We start from the raw sequence: 18,839 nt of genomic DNA, 5'->3' as shown, positions 1-18,839 counted from the left end.
GTGAGCATGTGTGTGTACACACACAACTACATATACTGTGGGGGGAGGGGTCCCATTAAGCAGAGTTCAGGGGGGTTTCAGCTTGGCTAGCTGAATGAGGGAAGGAGCAGGAGAGTGGTAGGTCAGAGGGAGCTGAGGCAGATTTCAACTGGAAAAAGAATGGAGGCTGGCTCGTTTGGATGTGGTGTCAGGAAGGAGGAGCAAGGAGAGAGTGTCGGTGATGGTGGGCCCAGATGTGGGTTGAGCCAGTGAAGGAATGGGGGAAGCGCAATGGGCTCAGAGAGCTCTGCGTTCCAGAGTTGATGACAGGAGTGACTGTTATCAAAGAGCTGCAACGGTGACGTCTGCTTTGCAAGCCTTTGATCTAAGAAGAGTCTCTGTGCAAATCAGAGTACATGGATGAGGTGAGATCCCAGTAGCACTGTAACACACTTTGAGTTAAATGATTTAGCAGACAAAGTTATGAAGTCATGGCCCTGATTCTGAGCTGAGCGCAGCGCAGCTGTGGAGGTATGAAGCAAAGGTGCTATAACTTACACTCTGTTGCAATGACTCCCTACAGAGCTGTTCAGCAGCACAAAACAGCCAGAAATGTGTTTTTCTGTTAAGATGGACATTAGAATTAATTCACCTGAGAAGTTAATGCTGACAGCATTTCCTACAGTACAGTATATCAAACAATATCTTGGTATAAAGATGGCATTCTTTAAGTTTGCTTTAAGGAAAGTGTTCTCTACTTTCACGTTGAAATACAAAGACCACACAGAAGAAAAAAATGTCTTCTGAGTCAAAGATTTTGCAAGATGATTACAGTATTAGGCCTGTTCCATGGTGTTCCAAAGTAAGCCAGTGTTTAAAAAAAATAGCTATGGGTCTAAGCATATTATTGGTGAAATGGTATATTTAAATATGAAACATTTGACATATTTTAGAAGAACTATTTTTCCCTTGCTGCTTCTTCTGGAATCAAGGAAAATACAGAAGTTTTGGAGTGAGAGAATGAGAGAAATAGAGACTGAGCCAGTATTCAGTTTTCTATTTATCATGGTGATACAAAAGTTCTTAAGATATTACCTACTTAAGATTATTTTGTGACTAAAACATTAGACTTGCACCAGAGAACAAAGCCATCATGATATTTTGTAAGTACCCTCAGAGTTAATGGAAGTAAAGTGGCATGAATGTATCGTGAGGAGAATATGCAGAAGACCTGTATCACTACCATGGATTTTCAATTATTATTTTATTATTTGTATTACAGTAGTGACCAGAGGTCCCCAAACAAGACTGGGGCTCCACTGTGCTAGGATAATCGCCATCACCCCAAAGCCACTTCTTTATAATGGAATAGAGAAGGGACCCAAAAATCATTGATCTGAAATAATGGATGTCATGGCACGTATGGCCAGGATGTGTGGCACTCTAGTAGTTTGTCCCTCCTTTCTAGAAGGTAAAAAGAAAAAAAAATATTTGAAGTGAAGGAAAAGGCTAACAATCAAGTTTGCCTACTAGCAAGAGGAACTGAGCCTTCAATACTATTGAAACTAAAGGAGATAGCCCTCAGTGTGGTTTTAGAGGGCAGAAAGCTTCCATTCCCACAAAGCCAGCCAACTACTCGGTAATAATACAGATGACAGAACATGTAGCAGTCAGAGTCAAAACAGCATCAGTCAAGAGTGCTCAGTTTTGGGAACAAGTTTCCAGATGTCAGATTAATCCAGTTTGAATGCCGCAAAAATGTTCTTTTTGACAAAAATGTATTGTAGTAGCCAAATTAATGAGGGAGGTGTGACAGAAAGGGAAAAAAAAAAGAAAAAGAATTGAATTGATAGGAGGAAAGCTCCTGAGTACAGCACAGGAATGGCACTCTGCTACTTACAATATTTACTGAAGTTGTAAGTTTCAGTCAAAGACATCTTAATAGTCTAATGAAATTCGGTTCTTACAAATGGTGCCTGCATATGGATATATCCTGTTAGATCTTTTACCAAGAACAGCCTTTTTGTAGCTACAAGATGAGTCATTAGCAGGTCTAATGTTTTCTCATGTTAATGTACATCAATACTTATTAAATCTCACTGAAAAGTCATGAATATAACATCTTCAAAATCCACAAATGATTATCTAATTTGTTTTTAAAGAAAATTAAACTTCAAAAATTGCTATGTCAACGTAACATTAAGGACCCAATATAAACCAACAAAAGGAAGTGCCAAGACTGAAGGCTGAAAACTAATTCTTAACTCAGCATGATGTGCAAGACATATGGTAGGTAAAATCTTCAATAACAGTAACTTAAGCAAAATGAGCAAAGGACAGCATTTCAGCTTTAATTTTGAACTGCTTTGCCTATTCAAGTTAAAGTTATATCCTTATAGCGCAATGGTGAACTGTTATATGAACAAAACCCCCACTGACAATCAATGGGAGTTTTGTTTGTTCGATGACTCCAGGGTTAAGCCCTGCAATAGTTTTCAGTACAGTGGAACTAGACAGGCAACACCCTGAAAATGTGCCTTTTCATATTACTTTCATGTAGATGTTCGCAGTTTGCTATCCACTAGGAAATGAAGACTCTTTTTTTGTAAAACAATGGGGTAGCACATGCTTATGCAAGTGATTCCATGAAACAAAGTGTTTTTATTGGCACATCTTCTACAACTACTTCTCACCCCTCACTGTGTTGTTGTCTCTTTGCCTCATCTTACAAATTAATTTCCTGTGCAAATATTATTTTAAAGATATATTACTTTAAAAATCTGTCTGGTTCTGAGCCTATTGTTGATTCCAAAAATACCATGCAAATAAACTCATTACAAAGGAAAAAAACAACACTGTTATAAGGAGAAGTTGGAAGACTTTTGCCTCATTAATTTTCTAATCTTATTCATATTTAGGCCAATATTTTCAAAATTAGCTTGTGACATTGGATGGCCAACCCGAGACACCTTAAAAAGGCTAGACTTTCAAAAGGGGGTGTTCAGCAGTTTCTGGAAATTAGGTCCTTTTAAAGTTTTTCAAACTGGGTACCCAAAACTTGAGGTCCAAAAGTCAATAGTCACTTCTGAGAATTTTGAGAAAGATACTTTGTGGAAGCAAGTAAAGTGTTGATTACTCTGACTGAACAGCCAGTCAAGTGTTTCCTCTCAAAAATCAGGCCGATGGGCTCAGTCTCAGTTCATGATGGAGAAATAGGCCCTCAGTAACGGATCCTGTCTTGTGAGGCAGAAACATAGCAGGCACTGGGTGCTTACTCAATTAGAGAATTGTGTGTCCCAAGAAGGAATCACTATGAGCACTGTTGCACTTTCTTGCTGGAGTTTCCAATAATGGGAAGGCATTTGGGATAAGTGCACCTCTCCTCCTGAAGAAGTATATATATATATATGTTTTGCTGTTGTGCTTGCATGCAAAGAGTCTCCTAGCAAAGATGACTAAAGTTTTTGGTAGGCTCATGAAGTCCTCATGACTTCCACTATGGTCACTCTTCTGTCCACTCAAACAATCCACTTTGGACTCCTGGCTGTTAAAACATTTTACAACTGTTTCACTGGGAAGCTCTAGCACTGCTATGCTTTGGAGAGGGACTTGAAATCTGGCAGAGGCATTGCCCTGGTGTTAAGAATTGCCCTTTCTGACATTCCAGTGAAAATCTATCCTAATTTGCAGTTTGCACATGTGCAGTAGAGGCTTCTTAAGGTTCAGCAGCTAAATTCTCCAAAGTTTCCATTTGTAATGAGCATAGTCCATCCTCACAAAGCTCCTATGTACCAACCAGGCTACACATTTGAAATCACCACAGAGCAACTCAGCAAACTCCATCCCAAGGCTCCAGGGCTGAGCAGAACTTTCATAAGTGATCCAACCCATCCCCTGCCGCCCATTCCCATCCTCAATGAATATATCTAGTTCTTTTTTGAACCCTATTACAGTCTTGGCCTTCACAACATCCTCTGGCAAAGAGTTCCACAGGCTGACTGTATGTTGTGTGAAGAAATACTTTCTTTTGTTTGTTTTAAACCTGCTGCCTATTAATTTCATTTTGCGATGCCTAGTTCTTGTGTTATGAGGAGTAAATAACACTTCCTTATTCACTTTCTCTCCACCAGTCATGATTTTATAGACCTCTATCATATCCCCCCTTAGTCGTCTCTTTTCCAAGCTGAAAAGTCACTGCAATTCCTCCTCTCAGTGACTTAAGTGGCATGAGGCACCAGAATTGAAAGACAGATTATCTTTCAAATGCTCTCAATGCTCTAATTGCTGGCACCCAATCAACCTGGAGGAGAAGAAAATAACCTGGAATGCAGTGGAGTGAGAAGACACATGGACGTCAGGGAGGCATGGGAGCAGCCAGCAGCCAGGGGAGGGTGGCAGAGGAGGACTCTGAGAAGAGCCAGGTGATGGGAGGGAGTGGACAGAGGCATGCTGGAGGGAGCAGACTAGAAGCAGCCAGGCTTGGGAATGGGAGCAGAGGGGTCTGTAACCACCAGACCTGGGAATTAAATCAGGATTCCTGAGTCTCAACATTCCTTTGCTATCAGCAAATACCTATGGATCCCACTGGCAAACAGCACGTTCATCTCCATTTATGGCTGGTCCATGTATAAAATGACAATCAATTGCTCCACTAGTTCCTGTGGCAGAGATCTGTGCTATGGAGGTAAAGGTTCCAGTCCTGCTGATGACACAATGTGGGAGTCAATGTGTTCCTATGTGATGGAAATTTTATTTTTTCAGTTTGCTTTTTAAAAAGTTTAGTAAATGAATTAAATAAGAAAAAAGAAGAAACCTACATTAAAAGAACATTAATTACAAAGTCAAGCACTGAAAAGGTAGGAAATGTCAGTATTAAGGTTTCCTGTGCAACTTTAATTAGCCCTGTTGTGCATCTGCATTATGATACAGACTTTAATTACCAGATCACACACTATTTTTTTCAAAAGACCCCTGCCTCATTCAGTGCATACAGCAGATGGTGCTCACCAAATAGGCAGCTATTCAATGTTTCATTTTATCCTCATCATTCAGTATGTTGACCGGTGTCTTATTTCTGCATACCCTTCACACATTGCTCTGAATACAGAATTATCAATTTACTCATTTAGCTTTTCTGTGACACTAATTACTGTAATTAATAGGTGTGTGCTTGGCAAACATTAAATGAATTTATCTGCACCCTACTCCTGTGAGATGAGGTGGTATCATCCCCATTTTATAAAGTCAAGAATTGAGGCACAGAGACACTAGGGTCAGGAGTGTCCATTCATTTTGGGTGACCGTTTGAAGATGCCTAGGACCTTATTTTTCAGAATACTTAGCATTTTATGGCACTTTATACACTCAGGACAGAGTTCTCACTTACTTCAATTGCAGTTGTGAGTGCTCAGTACTTCCACAACTCAGGCCCTTACGTGCGTTAATATGAAGCACTTAGAAAATGAGGAGCATACAATTAGCTGCCACCTGCAACACATTTGATTTAAAGGATTTGGAGCCTGATTCTGCACCATTGATGTTACTGGGAGTTTTGCCACTGAGCTCAAGTGGATCAGGAGCAAAGTCTTGTTCTGCATAGGAATTCTGTGGCAGAAGCAGGGACAGAATCCTTCATCTGTCTTATCCAGGAGACCATCCCTTCTCTTCCTCCAACCCTTTACACCGTTTACTACAAACCTTCCAACTTCTTCAGCAAATGAGGCAAAGGTCCTATAGATCCCAGCCTCATTCACTAACCAACCCTGATTCATTCCCTGAGTGCCATGTGGATAAAATAGTGCATGATCATGTGATTAAAGGCTTTGCCACAATGCATATGCAAAAGGGGACCAAAATAAGGTTGTATAGCAAAACTTCCACAGACTTCAGTGGGGCCAGGATTGCACCCATTAACTTCAAAATAGTCTTGTTAAAAATTGACAATTCCACTTAGATTCATCCAATTGGAATAATTTTGCAAGGAAACTCAAATGAAGGTGGGTAGAAAGGCAAGGTTCCAAGCCATGTCTAGATTGCATTAAATACAGAGCTCAAGTTCTACGCAGAATTAGGGCTAGAGTCTGGGTTTGACATAGATGGCATCGTAGTGACAGGACAATCAGGCAGATCAACAGCTCAAAGAATTTCTTCCATCTGAGGACAAAAGAATTTCTGCAGAACTCTTCTGACAAAATTTTGGCTAAATGTGAACCAGAAATGGAAAGTGAACCCCTTCCCATTTTGGATCCAACATAAAACCAAAACCATGCGGGCAGGTTTGAATTTGACGATCTGAATCCAAACCTATCTGAAATTCCCAAGTATTCTGAACTGAAGTTCCAGTTTTGGCCCATCTCTAAGAATCTACTGTAGGGAATATTCTGCACTAGCAAAATAATGGTATCTTTCATCTGCAATTTCTATGATTCATTTGTAATACTACATAAAAGCAACCACGATGGTGTTTGGTTCATTTTTGTATCAGCACTCACTTAAAGATGCAGTATTTCATGAGGCCCACTTCATCACTTTATAAAAATGTGAAAATTAAATAGTAACTTTAAGGAAAGACTTCTAACCCAGCTCAGTGATCCACAGTTAATGCACACCACTGCACTGTCATTCACGAGATTTAAGTTTGATTTTCTGGTCCTATTCTTTCTCCCAGAGCCAGAGCATGAAAATACTCCAGAGGTGAAGCTCTCTTTCTCTGACGATAAAGAAGTGCCTTGTGTTATATGACTATGCATTCTCCAGCTAATTAAGGAGAAAAGGTGATGGACTTACAATAGACCCCAATGTAATCTTCTTTGATCACAGAATTAACTGCTCTGACCTGGGCTTCGGAGGATTGTATGACAAATGGAGATAATCAGGGTTCCAAAACAGACAGCTCAAATGGAGAAGAGTGAGGAAAGAGGGGTCAGAGAGGAGATTATTCCATGGGTCCCACTCTAAAACCTATAGTCAAGTCTCTTAAGACCATCACTCTTTACTCAGGCAAGGCTACTGTACATCCTAAATCTGGCTGATCTTGTACATATAAAACTCATAGTAGCACAAAGATGGAAGACAGATGTAGAATCAGCAATAAGACCTCCCAGGAATTATCCAAACAATTCTGAAATCTGAACTTTGATACTGTAACGTGAACAGAGCAATAAACATGGGAAGACACCATAATGACAGAGTGGGTTTTTTTCTTAAAGTATACAAATAAGTTTGATTAATTAGAAACACTAGAGACTTTGCTTTCCAAGTCATACTAATCCCATCCCAGCATAGAGATGTATGCCAAAATAAATGTCATACTCTTCTTTAAATTAACACATGGGATCAGATGAATAAGAATCCTCAATCCCCTTCCACCTCTCATACAGAGCCATTTAACTGCTGGGAAACAGAAAATTATTCGCTCCTGGAACTGACTCAGAAGGCAGATCTATCATTCAGTAGCCAGCATATGATTCAGCTTAGCTTTGCATAAAAAGTTAAAAAATCCAAAAGCTACCAAAAAAGGCTCTTGAATTAGCGAGCTGCCTCACTTTAACCCTCCTGAAATGCCTGCTGAAAGATTCTGTGAATCATGACTGCTGCAAGAGGAGCACCCCTTCTCCGAGAAAGTGGCAACTTTCCGTGACATCCAGCAAGCAGGCATTCCCCTCTATCTAAAGACATCTTTCACTCAGCTAAAAGGTAGGATGAGAATGTAGTCATGTAGTCAGACATCCAGAAAGATGAGGGGGAATTACTAAAATACATGGCAGTTACAAAAAAAAAAAAAAGTAACTGTGTTGTTTTCAGAGGAAATGAATGTAAAACAGCGCAATATTTTTCTTTTAAAATGTATTTGATCTAAGTTGATTATATAAAACAAAATGTCTCTTAAAATAGGCTGATTTATGCTCACATTTTATTATCTTTACTAGCAAGCGCTGAATAAGAAGCAATAAACGTTACTGCAAGTAGGAAAAAGACATTCCATTCTTTTCAAGTCTCGGAATATGATACAAAATGTAAAAATACCAGCAAATATTCCACTTATCTGAAATTCAGTGTCTGAATAGCAAAATGATTTACTGAGCCTTCATATGCCTTTAATATTTCTTCATGTGATGTACACACAGAGAATGAAAAACCCTATTTCTGCTGTGTAATCCCCTCACGTTTCCAATGGGATACATTTCAAATTGATAAGGGGTTATGATCTAGTTATTAAACCATTTGAAAACAGTGCTACTTTCCTTTCAGATTAATCACATGATAGATTTTTAATAGCCTAATTACAATATTTGCTGAGTTATTAACATGGGGTAATTCCTGTGAATTCAAAAGACTTAGGTTCAAAATATTCCAGAACCCCTCAGTGATGCTTGTTACATAAAGTGTCTTTGTACAATGCTGTTAACAAAAAGAGGGATGAACCTGCTACACTGAAAGATTTAACTGAAAACATATTATTTAATTTCCGTTATGTTTCAATGTGTTTGCAAGTCATTCCATTTAAATGCTTCAACAATGCTAATACTCCAAGAGGGGTAAAAAAAAAACGCCACCAGTTATGGCACAAAGTTAAGGATGTACCAACCATGAATTACAAACTCCCTTTCTAAGGGGTTTATTATTTTACCTTAAAAAATGGTTTGAACTGACAATTGGTATTTAAGCTTTTCCCTTCTCCCTCTTTCAATTTTTCTTCTGCATGAGTTTGGCTGGTTTTTCTTTTTTATAACATGGACAAAAGGGGAGGGAGGAACTTTCTGTGGCTTCAGATGCTTTTTTCATCACGCTCTACTGAAAAACAGCAACTTTTAAAAAAAACTTAATTTTACATACCACTTAATCCTTAGTTTGGAGTGGAAACTTTTCAGCAAATGATTTAGGGTCACTCCATTAAAAAATCCGTTGAGTTTTAAGATTTGAAAATTGGCTCATGAACAGAAAGAATACATTTTCAATGAAGATTCCAGAGCACCTTCACAATACCACTGTTACAGCTTTACAATAGGGACTGAAATTATAAAGCGTAACTTTTCTGAGGGAATCATCACAACTCACCCAAAGATCATTTTAACAGAGCCTCCAGAATATGTACTACCACAGGAGGGCTTAAACTTTGCACTACAAGAGATGTTGGCAATCTGCAGATTTGCAGAGTGTGAAGGCCAGATTTAATTTACACTAAATCAAGCAAACTGTAGCTGCCCTTATCCTTAATAGAGTGACGCAACTAAGAGAATCCTACAGGTCAGAACATGCAATTCCCTTCTCTCAGATCAGGTGAAGCACTGCACTCTATTGTCTAAGGGCCTCATCTTTATATTAAAAAGTGAGAGAGTGGTCATTAGCTGTATTGAGGGCCACAGTTTGGTGAACAGTCTGTACCTTCACCCCTGGGACAAAACATTTTATTGTGACAGCTTTGAAGAACTTATAAGAATGTTTGATATTAACAATCACACTTCATCATCCTACAGACTGAATGGCTCATATAAATGGCTTCTTTATACTGTTATGTCTATATGTTGCATTTAAAAAAATATATTGTTTTGAGGCACCTCTTTTTTCGATCCTTGCTATTGGGCTTTCAAGATGGGTCAGAATTTATTACACTGACTGTGAAGTGCTGGGACATGGACTGAAATGGAGATGCCTGGAAAAAAACCAAAAAGCAGAGTAATTAAGTAGACTTTGGAGAGCAATTATACACATTGAAAAATAAAACAAAACAGCGATGATAGTTATAGCTCTCAGCTGTACTCCGTTGCATTGCAGTATAATACAGCAGGGATCTCTGAATGTGAACATGATGCCATATTAATGGGGGGAAAGACAGATAGAGGAAGGAACAAGAGCCATAACTTGGGGCTTCTTTTAGCTGGAAAATCAGGACCTTAAAGTTGTTTGACATTTGTTTTTAAATTTACTTGATTCAAATCACTTATCACACTAACTCAGTAAAAGTGACCAATATGATGACGTAGAATGGAAATATAGTGAAACACTCAAAAATTAAGCTGCCTGAGGGACTCAGAGGCAATGCCACAAGGGAGACCCAAGGACCCAATTCAGCCATATACTTAAGGGCACACTAACTTGAAAAATTTCAGTAGTCTCAATGATTTCAATAGGACACCTTACATGCATAAAGTTAGGCACAGCTTAAGTACCTTGTTGAACTGGAGCTCCAGTTTGGATCCTGGCTTTTGTCTCTTATTTAAAACAAGTAATCTTGTAGTGATCCAAAATAATACATTTCACTCTTAGTGTTATTACACTGATTGGACCATTGCAATAGTATTTCTTTTCATAAGGTCTGACCCTTTTCCTAGGAGAGGGACCACATCAGATGACCCATCCTAGCTAGTCCCTTAAAATTAACAGGATCTGGAGGAAGCGTCATCTGTTCTTCCTTTGTCACAAAGAGGCATTAAAGACTCAGAGAAGGGAATCTATGAGACAGAGAATTCCAGAAATATTCAGCCCACCATAGTCATAAGCATAACATAAGTCTCTAAATAGACAGATGGAGACCTGCACCAAGAATAGTGGCCTTTAAAACAGTCACCAAAAATTCACTCCTGCAACTCATGACTCCAGAATAAAGTAAAAAGGAGAACCTATAAGAAAATGTAAAGACAGCAACAGTCTTTAGTAAGAGTGGCGACACTACAGTCCGAATTCAGCAAAGCACTTAATTATGTTAAGTTCATCCCTTCCAGCTCATGCTTAAGTCTCCCAACTTCCTATACCATTAAATAAAATAAGATTTTTTATTCTAGCATACAAAAGGGCCAACCTTTTTTTTTTAAACTCTTTGTTATAAGGAAACTAGCACACTGTAATCTTTAGCAGACAGTTTTTACTTGTACAGGAATATTGAAAATAAACATGGAGTCCCAGCCAGATTGTCATGAAGACCAGGATTGCCTCTTTTCATTTTAAACAGGATGTGCCAGCAATTTTTCTTTGATATGGCATGCAGCCTTGCTAAATTCAAAGCCCCAAGACTTCGAGGTTGCTAAAGTTGTTTAGCATCGCTTGTCATGCAAAGTTGATGGCTCTGCCTCTGCTGTCAGTTTTGTCATATTTGCACAAAAAGAAAATAGTGTCAGATGGGGAGATGGGAGGAGAGAAGACACACCACCATGGAAACTATGTTTATTCGTGTCTTACAACATAGTTGCCACTCATATAGCTTAATTTTCTGCAAAACCACATCATTGAACACAGAAGCCCTAAAATTCAGTGTATCCTGTATCTGTAACCTAATGCACTTTCCAGAGGTACTGGCCCTCATACCAAAATAAAGATAAATATGCAATTTCTTGTCCAGGCCACTACGCCTTCTTTGATGTACACTGTCACCTGCACATTTTTAAAGTTGTATGACAATTTTCATTCAAGGTCACACAAGACACACATTATATCTTGGATATTTATAAAAAACGTATTAAGAGATATAAGGTTACTCCATCAGTATAAGGTCACTCCATCAGTGAAGTGTTTAGAGGTTGCAAGTAATTTTCCATGTACTATATCGCTCAATGAAGTTAACAATATTAAATTAGCAGAATTATCAGAATTTACAAGTTATTTTATCAGCCAATTGGGTGCTTTTTTGGAGTCAATTATCCTGTTTAACACCCTGAACTGGATTCTTCAGTCTGCTAAGCACACCTTACACTATTCAAGAAGTGCCAAGTAAACTTAACCTGATAAGAAACAGCAAGGGGGTATATTCTGGCACAAGGTCACTCTCCAGTGGCAAAAAGCTGTTAAAGGTAGCAAAGCCAGTTCCTGCACCAGCTTATCACACAAGACCTCAGTATAAGGGAAGGGAGAGGGATTGTATTGTTGGAAAACATAAGAAGGTCAGGGAAGGAGGCACATGTAAGAGGAACTCCACTACACCTGACCCACCACTGGCATAAGATCACCAAGGACCTTTTGCTGATGACACAAGTTAGAAAGGTACTGAGGAACATTTATAACAGGGCCAGAGAGTTTGGGATAAGGAAGCTGCAACCCCTTTCTACTGGGGAACTCAGACATGGTGGAGATCCAGTTCATTGATCTTTTAGTACTCTCTTACAGCTCTTAGAACTTTTGTAGAGCTATGGGTCATTTCAAAACCTCCAGTCATTTGATTCCCTAGTTTTGACCCTTTTCCATACTGATTTTTTGGTTATGTACTCTTTTGGTGATTAACTGTTTGATTCTTCATGATTATTTCATTTTCTAACATATTTAGGATCCCAAATGTTGAATTCCCATTGTGGAAAAGGAAAAAAAAATCTGGATTTAAAGTAAAGTCATTACTTTACACAAATATCCTTCAAACTTTTCCTCTAAGTCTATTAACATTTGAATCATAGAATATCAGGGTTGGAAGGGACCTCAGGAGGTCATCTAGTCCAACCCCCTGCTCAAAGCAGGACCAATTCCCAACTAAATCATCCCAGCCAGGGCTTTGTCAAGCCTGACCTTAAAAACCTCTAAGGAAGGAGATTCCACCACCTCCCTAGGTAACCCATTCCAGTGCTTCACCACTCTCCTAGTGAAAAAGTTTTTCCTAATATCCAACCTAAACCTCCCCCACTGCAACTTGAGACCATTACTCCTTGTTCTGTCATCTGGTACCAATGAGAACAGTCTAGATCCATCCTCTTTGGAACCCCCTTTAAGGTAGTTGAAAGCAGCTATCAAATCCCCCCTCATTCTTCTCTTCTGCAGACTAAACAATCCCAGTTCCCTCAGCCTCAGAAGTGGGTTATAGTCCACAAAAGCTTATGCCCAAATAAATTTGTTAGTCTCTAAAGTGCCATAAGGACTCCTCATTGTTTTTGCTGATACAGACTAACAAGGCTACCCCTCAGAAAATTAACATAGCTCCTGACCCTAGTGAGACACAGAAGAGTGAGTTCCCAGGAGGCTTTCCTGACTTGTAGGAATCTAAGGAACAGTGACTCCTTCTCTATCCTTCTCTTCAGGAGACAAAGAAACCAAACAATACAATCTCTGTGATGGGTTCTGGCCAAGCTGGCCAGTAAAAAGTTGGAAAGGAGACTGTGGGTAAAAGAAGCCATCTTTACCAAAGACTGTATCTTGATAAATTAAATTTTAGACTTCCAGATGCTTGTTTTCCCTTTATTTCCTAGTAAACACCTATACCTTTATCTCTTTTATTTGGTATCACTGAATCTATGCTCTTTTATTAATAAGCTTGTTTTACTTTTGTTATAAGCCAACTCAGAACTGTGTTTGAAGTGAGGACTATATTTACCCAGTTAAATTAATAAGCGGTGATGTACTGACTCTTTAAAGAGCAATAAATTTAATATCTTCTGTGAATACACAGCAGCAGGGTCTGTGCATTGCAGAGAAACTTCTCTGATGAGCTCGGGGACTGGAGTTCATGGAGTTGGCTGGGAGAACCTTGAGGAGTTTGTAGGTGAGGAAAAGAGACTAGAGTGGCAGGGAGCTGGCACAGAACTCATTCTTGCTGAGGCAGAGAGGGAACACAATGACTCACAACTCTGGGTATCCTCAAAAGAATATTGCAAGCTCATGAAGTTGTGTCACAGAGAGAGAGATTATTAACAGTTCTGTTAAATTAGTTGAGCTGGCTACTCAGGATCCACCAGTTAAATAACTGGAGAAAAATAATAACCTAACATTCATCAGAATGCACTTTCACACCCTGTAGTGACCGCCCAAGCTTACATGGAACTATTTCAAGGGACATTTCATAAATGCTGACAACTCTGTACAAATTCCATCTGGGTTTTAGTTCTCCTGTGGCAGAGGAGGCTTGTGATGGTATGTATATTTGGAGGGGGAAAGAGAAGGGAAGGAGAAGAGGAGAAGCAATGAATCATCTTAATAAACATTCCCAAAATTTAAGCCTGATCCTGTGCGTAATGGGGGACATGGAGCAGGGGTGAATTGTTTCACAGGTACAACTCAAAATGCTGAGGCTGGCTCTGAATGTCCACAGTATGTTGGAGAAGATACATAGTATTAATAGAAAGAGACTCACGAATGGCCCTGTAACTGTGCTTTCCATTGCCATGGGTTTTTCCATTTCTAATTCAACTGTCTTGCTCTCTAGACCAGTAGGGGCTAGTTAACTGTGTAAGTAGTACATGCAAATTTGGAGAGTAGTGAGGGTGGATACAAGAAACGCTATTCATCAGCAACCTTGCAGACAACTAAGGAGCAACAACTTGGATTCGATGAGGTGGTCCAGTCAATCCTCACTTGCAAGGACTGTGCTCCTAATAAAGAGCTTCAACATGTATTGAATAAATACAAGTTGAAATATAAATACAATGAAATTAACATGGCTGGAACTGGGGAGATCCTCAGTGATTTGGACTGAACTCCACTCCTCTGCACCTGTTCCCCTCCATTTATATATTCCACCTGTCAGTGACTTCACAAACACCTTTGTGTGATCCCCATTTCTACCCCTCAGAATGTATTTTGTGCATTCCACTTGACTGTAATATATCCACAACAGCAATCTGCCAATGTCTATATCATCACTGCATTACCATTCTGCATCATCACTAGCCACTGCCTGTCGTATTATTTTGAAGGACAGCACTTCACTGGACGTCTTTAACATGCTAAAGATTAGTGATCTATTAAAATGCTTAGACTAGATTTATCTGGTGGAAGGTTCAGAGTAGGATTACAATTTGTACGTGGCAGCTAATGCACAACTAGACCATTCTCCATACCTAAATTTTGGAATGAGGAGTGGTCAGAGCCACAACTAGACCATCTAGAAGTGAAGTGCCTTAGATCTTAATGTGGACATCATATAAAATCCAGCGATGAATTGCTAGAACCTATATATAAAGGATATATGAAGGATTATTAGAGAGAGAGAGAGAGAGAGAGAGAGAGAGATTTCCCCCTCTCCCCCCCCCCCCACACCATTTAATAGTCCTTAGCTTCATGTTTGGGGTGATGATAGATTTCAGTCCACTTCAGAAGACTGAAAAGAAAAAAAAATAGGTTTCTGTTCAACAGAAAGGTGCCATTCTCAAACAGATTTTAAAGGCAATAGTTACATTTGGATATAAATCCCAAGCCAAAAATCCCCAACCAAATATAAATATTAGCCAACATGCAAATAACAGGCCTGATGTTTAATGACCATATTTAGTGTGCAAACAGTTCTATTCTGAGTACCAAAAATAGATTTTCCTCACCTTCCCATGTGAAGAACTTATGAGCACCCAAAAGCATGTTGTGGCACTGACAGCTGATCAGAGATTTCAGCATTAAGTAGCACAGGAGCAAAATTTGATATACATAATGTAAGTTTTAATATAATTTTAACATATATAATACATATCTATGATACGTATGTTAATACATGTAGGTATGTAAGTATTATTACATGCACACACAAAAATAAATATGGACATTATCTGTCAGAAAACAAGGCCAATACAGACTGTGAACTGGACTGCTGAAAGCTCCAATCTGAACTCATTCTTTTAATCTCAAAAGAACTGAGAGGTTTATGAAAAAGAACAGTAAAGAAAACCTAAATTAATTTCTTTCAAAGCTCAGAAATAAAAATATCAGCTCAGGTTAGATTTCAGCCAGCTGTTTGGGTTTTTTTCCTTTGTTTTAAACCAGTCTGTCTATCTGTAATATTCATACCACTGTTACTACTTCTGCTTTACCAACTGAGAAATGAACTAAAAGTCAAGAGAAATAAATTTAAGAAGATGATAGATTCTATTTGGTTGTTGATTCTATGTTGAATGTTTTATATTTGTTAAATAAAGCAGGAATTCTAGGCACTGATCCTGAAAACACTAATGCACATGCTTAACTTTACACATCTGAATAGTCCCACTGAAGTCAGGCTACTGAGGTGCATAAAACGTTAAGCATGTGCATAAGTGTTCACAGGATTGAGGACTGAATGAATACATGATACAAACTATCAACATCCTCCAGTGGTGAGGTCTGAATATCATCAAATAAGTATAAGATTCATGTATCTTCTCTGTATTATCAGAGGAAACTATCAAAATGTAATACTTCTAATTTAGAAAGCATAAGCAGCTCTCTTCTTTTTTGTTTCCTACCGTAAACACGATCTTCATAGTTTAATATGTATATTCAGCTAGCTTGGCACTGTCTATCTATACTGTCTGTCTATCCACTATCTACCAGATCCTTTTAAAGCTCCTGCAACCAAACTAAACATGTTATATTTCATAAGCAAAGGCCAGTTGGAAAGAAACATGTACTAGTTTTTCTAAATATAACTAAATAAAAGTGACTATATTAGTGGTGGGAAAATATTTATAGAATTCTTCCTAGGTTGAAGGGCATGTTTTGTTTGTTTTGTTTTTTAAACTGGCATCTGATTTGAGTAGGAAAAAAAGCAGGTAACATTCAATATAGGAATGACAGCAATTGCACAATGCCAAAGGCTTCTTGAGGTTTCACAATGATTTTTGGAGGTCAAAGAGTTTCACTAACAATAGACATTTTTCCATCAAAGAAAAACAATTAAAAATAGAACATGGAGAAAAGACCTTTTTTCCCAAAAAGAAATGTTTCACAAGTCTCATTTCATTGGAGGCTGTTCAGTTTTTCAATGAACAAGAAAAACTGTTCCCTTTTTTTGTTTGTTTTTTTAAATTTTGAGGACAATATTACCATTCTCCTACCAGCTCTAATTAACAGAGAGACTTTTCTTTTTATACCACTTGATATTTAATAAGTCTATTTTTAAACATTTCAAAAGGAATTGCAATTGTTATGCTATGAAGGCACATAATACATATTAGCTTTACTATTAATATTATAAATGATATTTTCTGCATCTCCACCACACTATTCTGGAAACCTCAGCCCTTTGCTGATACCACAAGGATTACAAGCCGATGTACATGAAATGAAGGAACATTTATAATAAAAATCAAGCATCAGAAACACTGGTGTATCTGGGTAGCGGATAGCAGTGTTAAATGAGTGTTCTGGGATTTGTTCATAATGTAGCTTTATTCAGCTCTACTATAGGCCCGATCCAAAGTCCACTGAGATCAGTGGGCTCTGAATTAGGCCTTATACAAAACACAAATGTAGCAAACCCCCTCAGGCACTAGAGCTCTAGTCAGCATTTGGACAAAAGACACATTTGTAGAATTTTCTATTCCTGTTTTTCTTTGTCAAATGTATTGATAGAGTACCATTCATATTTTAAAAACAAATCAAATACACCTTTCTGTATTTTTTTTTAACTGTGAAACCTGAAGATTGTATTAATGTAGAGAGTGTCGGGGTTTGTTTGGTTTGTTTTTTCCTTTGTCTCTTGATCATGCAAGTAGCTTCACTGACTTAAGTGGTTCAGGATCTAAAAACATGAGCCTCTATCACATGAGCTACAGGAGTAACTCCATTAACTGGCAGAAAGGAAGTTCAATTTTTAAGACTGACCACAGGGTACACAGGATGTCCTTTCATAGAAAGGCAAAATCTATTGTTGCAATGGCTTCAGAGAAATTTATCTTTTATTCTTTCACCTAATCCAGTGACATAGGTCTGAAAATATACAAACCCAATGTAATGGATACCTGCAGGTGTTATCAAGGGTGTCCTCTGCCTCATTGCATAAGCACATCATAAGTTATGCATGCTCGCCACAAAGTTAACATTTGCCATGCACACCAGCACCATAAAATACCTTTTCTTCTGTTCAAAATTTACTGTGCAAACTCAAATTATGATTTTCAGTCTCCTAACAGCCAAATCCAAATTTATTTTCACCTAAAAACTCAAAGGTGCTTCTCAGTGAGGGGTATTTCTCTGCCAATTTTCAAGTTTCTATCTTCCACCATTTTGGTGCAAAACATGTTACATGGTTTTATATATATACTATCGATATCGAAAACAGTTTTACACTCTCCTCATATTCAATGGCATATGTGTTTTTGCTGTATTTTATTTTTTAAAAGTCACCAGCACTCTTAGTGTCCTGCAGCTGTTAATTTCCAGTTCTACATAATCTGCAGAATATAGTGTACTCTGTGGAGCAAATATCATAATGCAGGATTTAGTGGGAGGGACACATAACCAGAGTATAAGAAATGTCCTAAGGGGCGTTACTACTGTGATGCAGCAATTACTAGGGAACAAAATGGCCTCACAGTAACTGCAATAAAATTGCAAGACCAGAAAGTCCACTGGAAATTACCCTTGCAAGGAGGGCTGGATTTATAGGCAGGTGACCCAGGCGACTACCTGAGGTAATGGCCTTGGGGCATTGTTTTTGTTGTTAGTGACAAAAGGGAAAAGAATGTTTGAAGTAACATGTTTCAAGTATTCCATATGTTGATTCATTTTTCATTAACCTCCTAGAATGTTCTGGGCCTTTGTAGAATCTCATGAAACCTTCCAGACTTTCTGAGAACTACATTTTCCTTCAACATCCTAGAATGTTGTCAGCCAGGCTGTTGCGGATATATAAGGGACAGGGTGTTACCAGTCAGTCAGCGAGATATAAGAACAAACTGAAGTGAAATGAGAGCCCAGCTGCAATATTGTGAACTTGTTTTATTGTGTATTTGTGAAAGCATACTTGGGTTTTAAGACTTGAAGAGTCTTGAAGAATATAAGTAGTGACTAAAGGGCATATTTAATGACATACCAGAGATATCTATCGAACCCCTATCTACACAACAATATAAAAGAAATATTGTTACTTCTTTTGCCACACTTAACACATAATGTTGGATATCTTTCTAAGACTGAAGAACATAGACTCTCAAATATTGTCTGTTTTCCCTCATAGAAAAGAAAAGATGCCCCCCAAAAAGCCT

The 18,839-nt window shown here is 38.4% G+C and overlaps 2 protein-coding genes across 3 annotated transcripts in view; one reads left to right on the top strand and one right to left on the bottom strand.

The window, feature by feature from the left end:
• Window positions 1-18,839, bottom strand: part of LOC123366466 (dermatan-sulfate epimerase) — a 275,329-nt gene that overhangs the window by 182,258 nt on the left and 74,232 nt on the right. The window lies entirely within an intron of this gene.
• The window catches only part of COL10A1 (collagen type X alpha 1 chain), a 61,037-nt gene continuing 49,640 nt past the window's right edge, over window positions 7,443-18,839 (top strand). For both annotated transcript variants that reach the window (XM_045009973.1, XM_045009974.1), the window contains exon 1: window positions 7,443-7,674. The gene's annotated coding sequence lies outside the window, so the exon portion shown is untranslated. The remainder of the gene's footprint in view (window positions 7,675-18,839) is intronic.

The sequence above is a fragment of the Mauremys mutica genome, chromosome 3 (assembly GCF_020497125.1).
Source record: "Mauremys mutica isolate MM-2020 ecotype Southern chromosome 3, ASM2049712v1, whole genome shotgun sequence".
Lineage (NCBI taxonomy): Eukaryota > Metazoa > Chordata > Testudines > Geoemydidae > Mauremys > Mauremys mutica.
The sequence above is the reverse complement of the archived record's forward strand: the minus strand, read 5'-3'. Positions and strand labels throughout refer to the sequence as shown.